Here is a 13,914-nt window from a genome sequence, read left to right on the forward strand (position 1 = left end):
TTGGGAGGGGCTGGGCATGACCCGGCTGTCTTGGTACATATCGGTACTAACGACAAAATGAACGGTAGGTGGGGGACTTTAAAGAGTAAGTTCAGGGATCTAGGCTCTAAGATTAGGCAAAGGTCCTCCAATGTCATTTTTTCGGAAATTTTGCCGGTGCCGTGTGCAAGTTTAGGGAGACAGCGGGAGCTTAGGGAGCTAAATGCGTGGCTAAAGTCTTGGTGTAGGAAGGAAGGGTTTGGGTTCCTAGAGCACTGGGCTGACTTTTCCTTGGGGTACAATCTATACAGCCCTGACGGATTGCACCTCAATGGAAGGGGGTCTGCTGTGCTAGGGGAGAGAATGGTTAAGAGGTTGGAGGAGTGTTTAAACTAGACAAGGGGGGGGTGGGTGAGCTAGAATTCCATGGGAAAATTAGTGTAGACGGGGTAGGGGGACTAGCAAAGGGTTGTGGGGGAGGAGTGAGGGGGGCATATAGTTTATCAGATAAGGAGCTTCCGTTACAAGGAAAGCAGTCTCATAATTGCCTTAGCTCTAATTCTCCCTTAGCTAATGTAAACATCAGAGGGAGAAGTAATCATCTCCGCTGCATGCTGGCTAATGCGCATAGCTTGTCGGGTAAATTAGGGGAGCTGCAAGCTATTGCATGTATTGAAAATTATGATTTAATAGGTATCACTGAGACCTGGTGGGATGATAAATGCGACTGGGCTGCGAATTTAAATGGTTATACACTTTTTAGGAGGGACAGAGAGATTAAAAAGGGTGGAGGGGTTTGTCTTTACGTAAAGTCAAACTTAAAGCCATGTAACAAAGACATTACCAATGAAAACGTTGAATCTCTTTGGGTAGAAATTTCTGTAGGGCTGAAGGTCACAAAGAAAATGATCATTGGTGTATGCTATAAACCACCCCGTATAGATGAGGGGGATGAGGCCCAGCTATTGTTGCAAATGGAGGAGGCTTCAAAACTGGGTCAAGTTGTTGTTATGGGGGACTTTAATTATCCGGACATTGACTGGAGTAATGGGGTGGCTAAGTCAGAAAAAGCTAGTAGGTTTGTAAATATGCTAAATGACAACTTTTTATTTCAGGCGGTTCAAGAACCCACTAGGAATGACGCTATTTTGGACCTGGTGATTTCTAATAATAATGAACTCATCTCTAACATTTGTGTGGGTGAGCATTTGGGGAACAGTGATCACAACATGGTCTCCTTTAAGATAATGCTGCAGAGACAGCGCTATAAGGGAGTAACTAATACGCTTAATTTTAGATGTGCAGACTTTGCCAGTATAAGGGCATCTCTGCAATGTGTCAACTGGGAAAGGCTTTTCATGGGGTTAGACACAGAAGGAAAATGGAACATCTTTAAAACATTGCTTTGTAGGTATACACAACAGTATATCCCCCTTGTAAGCAAGGAGAGGCATCGCAAAGCAAAACCTTTATGGCTGAATAAAAGTGTTATTGTCGAGGTTGGTAAGAAAAAACGTGCTTTTAGGGCATTCAAGTTAGCTGGGACAGCAGAAACTTTCATCAGGTACAAGGAAGCAAATAAAGCATGCAAAAAAGCTATCAAGCAAGCTAAAATAGAAATGGAAAGGGATATTGCTGCTAGGAGTAAAAAGAATCCTAAATTATTTTTTAATTATGTGAATAGTAAAAAAATGAAGCAAGAAGGGGTGGGAACTTTATTATCACGGGGGGGTAATTTGGTTGATGAGAACGGGGAAAAAGCTAAAATTTTGAACTCTTATTTTTCATCTGTCTATACATCTGAGGAGCCAGATAATGAAAGCTTCCCTTGTAATATGCCCAGTTCTAGTAATTTAGCTACTGGCGCATGGGTCACTCGGGAGGAAATTCAAAAGAGACTTGAACATGTAAAGGTAAACAAAGGGCCGGATGGGATTCATCCCAGGGTATTAAATGAGCTGAGCGCTGTGATTGCCAAACCTCTTCACATAATTTTTCAGGATTCATTGAGGTCTGGCATGGTGCCGAGAGACTGGCGGATTGCTAATGTGGTGCCGTTATTTAAAAAGGGATCCCGTTCTCAGCCTGAAAACTATAGGCCTGTTAGTCTGACATCAGTAGTAGGAAAACTTTTGGAAGGGGTAATAAGGGATAGGGTACTTGAATACATTGCAGTTCACAATACTATTAGTTTGTGCCAGCATGGTTTTATGCGTAACAGATCTTGCCAGACTAATTTAGTCGCCTTTTATGAGGAGGTGAGCAGGAACCTTGATGCTGGAATGGCAGTTGATGTCATCTACTTGGACTTTGCTAAAGCGTTTGATACAGTACCTCACAGAAGGTTAATAATCAAATTGAGGAATATTGGCCTAGAACATAATATTTGTAATTGGATAGAGAACTGGCTGAAGGATAGATTACAAAGAGTGGTTGTAAATGGAACATTTTCTAATTGGACCAGTGTGGTTAGTGGAGTACCGCAGGGGTCAGTCCTTGGTCTTTTGCTTTTTAACTTGTTTATTAATGACCTGGAGGTGGGCATAGACAGTACTGTTTCTATTTTTGCTGATGACACTAAATTGTGCAAAACTATAAGTTCCATGCAGGATGCTGCCGCTTTGCAGAGCGATTTGACAAAATTAGAAAACTGGGCAGCAGACTGGAAAATGAGGTTCAATGTTGATAAGTGCAAAGTTATGCACTTTGGTAGAAATAATATAAACGCAAACTATCTACTGAATGGTAGTGTGTTGGGGGTATCCTTAATGGAGAAGGATCTAGAGGTTTTTGTTGATAACAAGTTGTCTAATGCCAGGCAGTGTCATTCTGTGGCTACTAAAGCAAATAAAGTGCTGTCTTGTATAAAAAAGGGCATTGACTCAAGGGATGAGAACATAATTTTGCCCCTTTATAGGTCCCTGGTAAGGCCTCACCTTGAGTATGCAGTGCAGTTTTGGGCTCCAGTCCTTAAGAAGGATATTAATGAGCTGGAGAAAGTGCAAAGACGTGCAACTAAACTGGTTAAGGGGATGGAAGATTTAAGCTATGAGGTGAGACTATCGAGGTTGGGGTTGTTTTCTCTGGAAAAGAGGCGCTTGCGAGGGGACATGATTACTCTGTACAAGTACATTAGAGGGGATTATAGGCAGTTGGGGGATGTTCTTTTTTCCCATAAAAACAATCAACGCACCAGAGGTCACCCCTTTAGATTAGAGGAAAGGAGCTTCCATTTGAAGCAGCGTAGGTGGTTTTTCACGGTGAGGGCAGTGAGGTTATGGAATGCCCTTCCTAGTGATGTGGTAATGGCAGATTCTGTTAATGCCTTTAAGAGGGGCCTGGATGAGTTCTTGATCAATCAGAATATCAAAGGCTATTGTGATACTAATATCTACAGTTAGTACTAGTGGTTGTATTTATAGTTTATGTATGTGAGTGTATAGATTGGTAGGTGTGGGTTGGGTGTGCTGGGTTTACTTGGATGGGTTGAACTTGATGGACACTGGTCTTTTTTCAACCCTATGTAACTATGTAACTAACTATGTATGTACACAGTGCCCCAATTGCCTCATACACAGTGTCCCCATAGACAATACCCCCCAAAGACCTTGCCCCCCAATAGAAAGTGCCCTCATACACAGAGCCCCAATTGCCCCATACACAGTGCCCCCAATAGGAAGTGCCCCCATACACAATACCCCACAAAGACCTGGCCCCCCCCATGGAAAGTTCCCCAATTTCCCCATAGACAGTAGCCCCCACACAGTGCCCCCAATTTCCCCCATAGTACATACCCCCAACAGACAATCGGCGGCGGCTCCTTCTCTCTTACAGGCAACAGGCGCTTCTATAAGGTTGCGCCTCGTCGCTGACGTGTGACGTCATACGCACGGGCGCAACCTTATAAAAGCGCCTGTTGCCTGTAAGAGAGAAGGAGCCGCCGCCGCCCCTTCTGATACGCCACCCGGGGCCATGGCCCCCTCGGCACCCCCCTCGCTACGCCACTGATAGGGGCACAGGGCAAATGCTCTTTCTGCCTTACTCTAATATGAACCCAGTCCCGGGCTGCAGCTGTTAGTGAGCTGTATAGGGCTACAGTCCCCCATTTATGTGAGGTGCCATTATACAGTACACCTATACATTTTGACAACTATCCCCCAACTTGTGTTCCCTTCATTAAAGGAACAGTAACACCAAATAATTAAAGAGTTTTAAAGTAAAGAAATATAATGTACTGTTGCCCTGCACTGGTTTAAGTTGTGTGTTTGCTACAGTAACACTACTATAGTTTATAATATAAATAAGCTGCTGTGTAGCCCTGGGGGCAGCCATTCAAGCTGGAAAAAAGGAGAAAAGGCACAGGTTACATAGCAGATAACGGATAAGCTCTGTAGAATACAATAGTGTTTTATCTGTTATCTGCTATGTGCCTGTGCCTTTTCTCCTTTGAATGGCTGCCCCCATGGCTACACAGCTGCATTTTTATATAAACCATAGTAGTGTTTCTGAGGCAAACACCCCAGTTGTACCAGTGCAGAGCAGCAGTATATTATATTGGAATTTCTTTTATACACTTTAATTTTTTGGAGTTACTGTTCCTTTAAATCCCCAGCCAGGTCTCAGTCACCCTGCCTGCCCCCTGCAAGCTTTATTTGCAGAGTAGGTAGCGCTACACTGGAGGTGCCACCTTTTCTGCGAAAAATAGTAACCTTCAGGCCTGGACTGGCAATCTATGGATTGCTGCAAATGCCAGAGGGGCTGCTGTAAGATGCTGTAGTCAGTCACTATTTTGCTAATGGGGGCTGTTTGGGCCTCTGTATTTGAATACCAGTGCCTGTAATAAATTCTAGTCCAGGCTTGCTGGCCTTCCTATGTTTTTATCTTTCTGCCATAATAATTAATTGGCATTGAGCATAATTTGTACCAGCCAGGGGGCAACCCCACTCCTCACTTAGGAACTCTATTTCCAGACTGATCAAAACCATGAGGTTCTGGAGATGTAGGGAACAAGGCAGCTGAGCAACACATTGCAAGGCCTGCAAAATTAAAGAAAATCACCTTGTTTAAGACTCATTAAGGCCCTGTGCTAATATAATAGCCCCTATATAGTTTATATATGTGAGTGTATAGATAGGTAAGTATAGGTTTGTGTGTGCTGGGTTTACTTGGATGGGTTGAACTTGATGAACTCTGGTCCTTTTTCAACCCTATGTAACTACATATTTTGTACTTACAAATGATATGCCAAAATATTTTGTTGCACTGTACAATGGAAAGGTGCACCGTTAATAGTGATGAGCGTATTTTTTCGCCAGGCATGGATTCACAGTGAATTTCCGCATTTCGCCATTGGCGAATTATTTTGCAAAACTTACCTGAAAATTAGCCGCGGAAAAATTTATCACACAGAATTTTTTTTTGTCTCACGTCAAATTGGGCGCAGTCGCGTCAAAATGGGTGCAGTCTCGTCAAAAACCCCGCGGGTGGGTGACAAAAAAGATGTGGGCGACAAAAAAATCGTGCAACAAATGCATTTCGCATGATGTGTTTAGTTAAAGGTCTCCTAATTTATTAACACAGAACTTACTCATTAATAGGAACTATTACCCATTATTAATAACTTCCAGATAATCACGATTATTAGTGGATTTCTGTTCACTATAAAATTGTAATATTGATGCCATCCAGCTCAAGGGAAACAAAGGCTGCTCCAAGATGTCTCTACCTTTCGTTTATAATGAACATACCCTTTTGGTTTCTTCCAGAACCTTTCTAAACACCATGACATAAAAGGGCATTCATAAAAGCAACTACTAGTTGGTGGCTACTCTCCCATTATCTCCAGTAGAACAAAGAAGTGTTTATATTTAAAGCATTATTTTTAACAGGATTTATATTGTACAGCATCAAACAGATGTTTTTAATCCTTAAAGGAGAGTAAAAATCTCTGGGGGAGAGAGAAAACCACACCAGCCCAGGGTAGCTGCCAGAGAGAGATTCTCTTCCTTATTCTATGTTTGCGTCTGATCAGTATCTGATCCGACAAGTGTCCTTTTAGTGAATCGATCGTTAACCTTCAAAAAGGTTATAAATAGCACTCGTTTTTTCGACCTTTAGTGAATCGGCCCCATGGATTCTTAAAACAGCACTGCATAATTAAAGATTCTGCCTATTTCCAGCTAGAAATGCCATCTGGCTGTCAGAGTCACTGGCCACGGCTTCAAAAACTGATCAATTGTAAGGGTTATTGCTATTTCTCTTTTCAGGCCCTCTCTAATAAATTTTCTGCCTAGTTGCTAGGATAAGTTCTAGAGCAGTGATCCCCAACCAGTGGCTCGGGAGAAACGTGTTGCTCGCCAACCCCTTGGAAGTTGCTCCCAGTGGCCTCAAAGCAGGTGATCTTTTTTGAACTCCTGGCTTGAAGGCAAGTTTTGGTTACATTACATTACATTAACATTTATTTATAAAGCGCCAACATATTCCGCAGCGCTGTACAATAAGTGGGTTACATACATTGGACATACAGAGTAACATATAAAGCAATCAATAACCGATACAAGAGGTGAAGAGGGCCCTGCCCAAAAGAGCTTACAATCTACAAGGAGAAAGGGTTGAGACACAAGGTGTGGGAATGGGCATGACCAGAGTTGTGAGAGGTGGGGCACAGGGTGTTGCTAAACTAGATTAGGGTAAGCCTCTCTAAATAAATGTGTTTTTAGAGATTTCTTGAAGGCAGAGAGATTGGGAGAAAGTCTGACAGTTTGTGGGAGCGAATTCCAGAGAAGGGGGGCAGCCCTTGCAAAGTCTTGAATGCGAGCGTGTGAGGAGGGAATGAGAGAGGTGTTGAGGAGCAGGTCAGTAGAGGAGCGTAACAAGCGGGTTGGATGGTACCTAGAGATGAGTTCAGAGATGTAGGGTGGGGCAGAGTTATGGACTGCTTTAAATGTGAGGGTCAATAGCTTGAATTTTATCCTGGATGGTAGGGGAAGCCAGTGCAGGGATTGGCAGAGCGGCATGGCAGAGGAGGAGCGGTTGGAGAGGTGTATGAGCCGGGCAGCAGTATTCATTATGGACTGGAGAGGGGACAGTCTTTGGAGGGGAAGGCCAATTAATAGGGAGTTACAGTAGTCCAGGCGAGATATTATAAGAGAGTGAATAAGAATTTTGGCAGCATCTTGGGTGATAAATGATCGGATTTTGGAGATATTTCTTAGGTGAAAGTGACATGATTTGATAAGTGATTGGATATGAGGGGTGAAGGACAGGGCAGAATCAAGGATAACCCCGAGGCACCGGGCCTGGGAAGATGGGGTGATGGTAGAATTGTTAACCGTTATAGATACCTCGGGAACAATGTGGGCGTTGGATGGGGGAAAGAGAACCAGTTCAGTTTTAGAGAGGTTTAATTTCAGGTAACGTTGGGACATCCAAGTGGAGATAGCGGACAGGCAGGAAGAGACGCGAGTTAGAAGCTCTGGGTTGAGATCAGGAGAGGAAAGATAGATCTGAGTATCGTCAGCATAGAGGTGGTACTGAAAGCCAAAAGAACTGATTAGTTTGCCAAGTGAGGAGGTATAGAGAGAAAATAGTAAGGGGCCCAGGACAGAGCCTTGAGGAACCCCGACAGAAAGAGGCAAGGGAGAAGATGATTCTCCATTGTAAGAGACACTGAAGGATCGATCTGAGAGATAAGATGAAAACCAGGATAAGGCAGTGTCACGAAGGCCAAGAGAGCGGAGAGTCTAGAGGAGAAGAGGGTGATCCACAGTGTCAAAAGCAGCAGAGGGATCGAGAAGTATTAGTAGCGAGTAGTGTTTTTTGGCTTTAGCCGAAAGGAGGTCATTTGTTAGTCGGGTTAGAGCAGTTTCGGTGGAGTGTTGTTGTCTAAAACCAGATTGTAGGGGATCCAGGAGGTTATTGTCAGAGAGGAATAGCGCCAGTCGGTTGTATACTAGGCGCTCAAGCAGTTTGGAAATGAATGGGAGCAGAGAGATAGGTCGGAGGTTAGTAGGATTGGAAGGATCTAGGGAGGGTTTTTTCAGAATAGGGGTTACCAGTGCATGTTTCAGTTGGGAGGGAAAGATTCCAGTAGAGAGCGAGAGATTGAATAGATGAGTTAAGGCTTTGATAAGACAGGGGTTGGCATTGCGTAGAAGTTTGGTAGGAATGGGATCAAGCAGGCAGGTAGTAAGGTGGGAGGAAGACAGCAGTTTTGAGACTTCCTCTTCAGTCACAGGGGAGAAGGAGCCAAGAAGAGACTGGGGAGCATGTAGGGAGGGAGGGGAACGGTTATGGGGATTTAGTTGTGCAATGTCACTTCGGATGGTGTCAATTTTATTTTTAAAGTGCTCAGCAATAGCTTGAGCAGTGACCGAAGCACACGGAGGGGGCGGAGGAGGGAACAGCAGAGAGTTAAAGGTAGAGAAGAGTTGTGCAGGTTTTTTAGAGAGGGAGTTAATAAGTGCAGTGAAGTAGGTTTGTTTAGCTTGGCAGAGGGTGGTGTTGTAGGAGAGCAGAGCAGATTTGTAGCTGCAGAAATCTGACTCTGACCTTGATTTGCGCCAGCGGCGCTCAAGTGTACGTGACTGTTTTTGGAGGGATTTGGTATGAGCAGTGTGCCAGGGTTGGAGCGGTTTGGGCCTCATGCGTTTAGTCTTGGCAGGAGCAAGCACATTGAGGGCAGTGGTGAGTGTGCTGTAGTAGACAGAGGTAGCCTGATTAGGACAAGAGACCATTTGGATGTTAGAATGAAGAGAGTCAAAGGTAGAAGAGAGATGTGACGTGTTTAGGGATTGCAGGTCTCGGTATGTGTATGTTTGGGGGGCAGCAGAGGGTGTAGAGGGAGTTAGCGAGAGGTGAAATGTGAGCAGATTGTGATCAGAGAGGGGGAAAGGGGAGTTAGTGAAGTTGGAGGTAGAACAACATTTTGTAAATATAAGATCCAGGGAGTTTCCATTAGAGTGAGAGGGGGAGTCAGAGCACAGAGATAACCCAAAGGAGGATGTTAGTGAAAGGAGTTTAGAGGTAGCAGGGGCATTAGGATTGTTAACAGGTATGTTAAAGTCACCTAGTACAATGGATGGGGAGTCAGAGGAAAGGAAGTAAGGAAGCCAGGCAGAAAAGTTGTCAAAGAATTGTGAGGTCGGTCCAGGAGGTCGGTATATGACCGCAATGCGAAGCGAAACAGGGGCGAAGAGCTTAATAGAGTGAACCTCAAATGAGGAAAATGAAAGAGAAGGAGGAGGTGGAAGGACTTTAAATGAATAGTGGGGGGGAGAGAAGGAGCCCTACCCCACCCCCTGCCCTGTTTCCAGGCCTGGGAGTGTGAGTAAGGTGTAGCCCCCCAAAGGACAGAGCAGCAGGTGAGGCAGTGTCAGTAGGGGAAAGCCAGGTCTCAGTTATTGCAAACAAGTTAAGTGATTTAGCGATGAAAAGGTCATGGATGGAGGTGAGTTTGTTGCAGACAGAGCGGGAATTCCAGAGGGCACAGGAAATTTGAATAGAGGCTTTGGGTATAGGGGTAAGGGTCCTGTACTTCAGAGGGGTACAGGGTGGGTTTGGGGAACGTGTCCCTAACAGAACAGGGATGGGGTAAGGGCCAGGGTTGGGGGAAGTGTCACCGGCAGCGAGTAACAGGAAGGAGAGGAATGCAAGGTGAGAGCGGGATTTGTACGTTTTTGTTTTATATGAGGAGAAAGAGTTAACTGGGGTTACGGAGCAGAGCAATTTAAAAACTTCATGTGCTGAGAGGGAAGGAGAGGAGAGGAGAGAGGCAGTGATTGCTATACCTTTCTGACTGGATGGAGGGTGTGGCTGGAGATGTTTTAGGAAACATGAAAGTGCAAAGAGGAGGAGGGCAGGATAAAGCATTTTGGGATAGGAAATAACAAACTACCATGAATAAGCAAAGTTGTTTTCTTGCGATTCCACGTTGTTCAGTATTGATAGGAGATAGTTTGTAGCCTTGTCAATGCCTTGTCCAACTGCCTTGTTTAACTGCCATTCCCTTCTTCCTAGCACTTGGGAAATGTTGGCACTTAGGAAAGGGTAGCACCAGTGCCTGCCCCTGACACTAGTGCCATCCCCAAGGCTGCATCTGAATTTATATGCAGCTGATTGGGGAAAGCCAGAAACTAATTAATCAGTTAAGCAATCAGGGATCAAAGTAAGCAGGCTGTGAGACTTTTACAAGCACCAGAACCAAGTTTTGGGGCTGTAAAAATATCTCTTGCTCACTGAGGAGTGGACACAGATGTGAGTTTGACACAGCTATCACAAGTATTAAATCAAGGTAGGCCTAACAGAAAAAGTTATTGGCATAGCAGATACACAGATGAGAATTACCATTAATAAAGAGGCTGCAATATAGTGGGTCATATGGCAGTATACAGCAGAGGGATACACAGATGAGAATTACCTGTAGAAGCGAGAAGAGATAGGAGTTAGTTCCATGAACTGCCTTGTTTAACTGCCATTCCCTTCTTCCTAGCACTTGGGAAATGTTGGCACTTAGGAAAGGGTAGCACCAGTGCCTGCCCCTGACACTAGTGCCATCCCCAAGGCTGCATCTGAATTTATATGCAGCTGATTGGGGAAAGCCAGAAACTAATTAATCAGTTAAGCAATCAGGGATCAAAGTAAGCAGGCTGTGAGACTTTTACAAGCACCAGAACCAAGTTTTGGGGCTGTAAAAATATCTCTTGCTCACTGAGGAGTGGACACAGATGTGAGTTTGACACAGCTATCACAAGTATTAAATCAAGGTAGGCCTAACAGAAAAAGTTATTGGCATAGCAGATACACAGATGAGAATTACCATTAATAAAGAGGCTGCAATATAGTGGGTCATATGGCAGTATACAGCAGAGGGATACACAGATGAGAATTACCTGTAGAAGCGAGAAGAGATAGGAGTTAGTTCCATGAACTGCCTTGTTTAACTGCCATTCCCTTCTTCCTAGCACTTGGGAAATGTTGGCACTTAGGAAAGGGTAGCACCAGTGCCTGCCCCTGACACTAGTGCCATCCCCAAGGCTGCATCTGAATTTATATGCAGCTGATTGGGGAAAGCCAGAAACTAATTAATCAGTTAAGCAATCAGGGATCAAAGTAAGCAGGCTGTGAGACTTTTACAAGCACCAGAACCAAGTTTTGGGGCTGTAAAAATATCTCTTGCTCACTGAGGAGTGGACACAGATGTGAGTTTGACACAGCTATCACAAGTATTAAATCAAGGTAGGCCTAACAGAAAAAGTTATTGGCATAGCAGATACACAGATGAGAATTACCATTAATAAAGAGGCTGCAATATAGTGGGTCATATGGCAGTATACAGCAGAGGGATACACAGATGAGAATTACCTGTAGAAGCGAGAAGAGATAGGAGTTAGTTCCATGAACTGCCTTGTTTAACTGCCATTCCCTTCTTCCTAGCACTTGGGAAATGTTGGCACTTAGGAAAGGGTAGCACCAGTGCCTGCCCCTGACACTAGTGCCATCCCCAAGGCTGCATCTGAATTTATATGCAGCTGATTGGGGAAAGCCAGAAACTAATTAATCAGTTAAGCAATCAGGGATCAAAGTAAGCAGGCTGTGAGACTTTTACAAGCACCAGAACCAAGTTTTGGGGCTGTAAAAATATCTCTTGCTCACTGAGGAGTGGACACAGATGTGAGTTTGACACAGCTATCACAAGTATTAAATCAAGGTAGGCCTAACAGAAAAAGTTATTGGCATAGCAGATACACAGATGAGAATTACCATTAATAAAGAGGCTGCAATATAGTGGGTCATATGGCAGTATACAGCAGAGGGATACACAGATGAGAATTACCTGTAGAAGTGAGAAGAGATAGGAGTTAGTTCCATGAACTGCCTTGTTTAACTGCCATTCCCTTCTTCCTAGCACTTGTGAAATGTTGGCACTTAGGAAATGGTAGCACCAGTGCCTGCCCCTTAACAGAGTTGTAGTTCAACAACTCCTTTTTCTTGTGTGTTTACAGATATTTATTTCTGTGTTTGCTAGCATGATAGGAGCCAACATTGGTAAATGTTTGATTGCTATATGGCCTTTGGTCAGCGTGGCCGCTGGTCTTGGTCCCTTTTAGCCAGTTTTTTGCTATGTCTCTTGGCTTGCATAGCTGATGTTCCTTGTTTTGGGCTTTGCCTTGTGTGCCTGCTGACCCTGGCCCTGATTATGGTTTTTGGCTTGCTTGGCCATTGGTTCTGCCTATGGCCTTTACCTCACATGGCCTCTGGCTCATCTGTCTACTGCCTCTGACGCCTGGCATCAGACTTTTTGCTATAGCCTTGGCTTGCTTGGCCGTTGGCTCTGGTGCTGGCCTTTTGGCTTGCTTGGCCGTTGGCTCTGGTGCTGGCCTTTTGGCTTGCTTGGCCGTTGACTCTGGTGCTGGCCTTTTGGCTTGCTTGACCGTTGGCTCTGGTGCTGGCCTTTTGGCTTGCTTGGCCATTGGCTCTGGTGCTGGCCTTTTGGCTTGCTTGGCTGTTGGCTCTGGTTCTGGACTTTGGCTTGCTTGGCTGTTGGCTCTGGTTCTGGCCTTTGGCTTGCTTGGCCGTTGGCTCTGGTTCTGGCCTTTGGCTTGCTTGGAGATTGACTTCAGTTTTGGCCTTTGGTCCTGGTTTGTGGTTCATTTGACCCCGGTTTTAGCCTTGGTTTGCTTGGCAACTAGCCCTGTTTTCTGTCCTTTGGCTCTCAGGGAGACTGGCCCTAGTTATGAATTTAGGCTCATAGGATGCTGGCAATTGTACATGAGGCTGCCAGTTTTGTTGTGGTTCTTGGCGCAGGTGGCTGCTGGCCTTGGCTTTAGTCCTTGGCGTATATGGATGCCAGTCATGCTGTGGTCCTTGGTGCAGGCATGTGGTTGTCTGCCTTTGATATGGTCTTTGGTTCATGTCATGGTGGGCCTTGGCTTCCAAGGCCCACCATGACATGAACCAAAGACCATATCAAAGGCAGACAACCACATGCCTACCTCTCAAAGTTGGTAGCTACAGTGAGTGGTAGGAAGTCGGGTTTCAGCCTGTCATGCTCTGTTACAGGCTTGAGTCCCTAGCTTGTTTGTGCCATAGGGGGCTTGATGGCTAGTGTGCCCTTTCACTGTTGGTCAGTTTCACTTGTAGGTTGCTTCAGATCTGTGCTTGGATTATCTTTTGCTGGTTGTTGAGTTTGACAGCTGTCAACACCAATTTAAGCTGATACCGGTGTGCTTTGGAGCTAGATGCTTGTGGATCGCAATTTTTTTTCTAGGGCCCCAGGTTAGTGCTAAGGATCGGGGGCATAGAGGCAGCCCTAGTGGATAATGCATCAGAGTTGTGGTTAACTGGCCTGTTGTTGCTGGGCTGGTAACACCAGCGAGCTGCCCAGTGCCAGAGTTATGATTGTGACCGTTTTCTTCTTGTTGGCAGAGGATCCTCCCGAGCCGGGCTTGGATGTTTATGGCAACCATAGTGTGGAAATCCATAAACTACAATACAACCACTAGTCCCTGGTCCCTGAGAGGATTCTTGTAGCAGGAAATGGTCAGTTTTTTCTTGTGATGCTTGATTTTTGTTTTTAGTATCCGTTGATATTATTATTCCCACCCCTTATTGTTTAGGGGCATGGCTTGGTAGATCCCATGCGTACTGACATGGAAGGGACGAAGAAGAAAATGAGAATTTCACTTACCTCTTATAGTAAATTCCATTTCTTCAAGTCCCGACATGTCAGTACGGGGTTTCCCATCCCAATTATTTGGTTCTTGTATTGCTTGGCAAATGTATAACAGTGGTGAGGAGGAAGTCACATGGTCTTATAGGTAAGGATTAATTTTGATTGGCTTTGGTATATAGGTCCTACCTCCTAGCTGGGGGGGCAATACTGCCCATGCGTACTGACATGTCGGGACTTGAAGAAATGGAATTTACGATAAGAGG

This window comes from Xenopus tropicalis, chromosome 8, assembly GCF_000004195.4.
Source record: "Xenopus tropicalis strain Nigerian chromosome 8, UCB_Xtro_10.0, whole genome shotgun sequence".
NCBI classification, from domain to species: Eukaryota; Metazoa; Chordata; class Amphibia; order Anura; family Pipidae; genus Xenopus; species Xenopus tropicalis.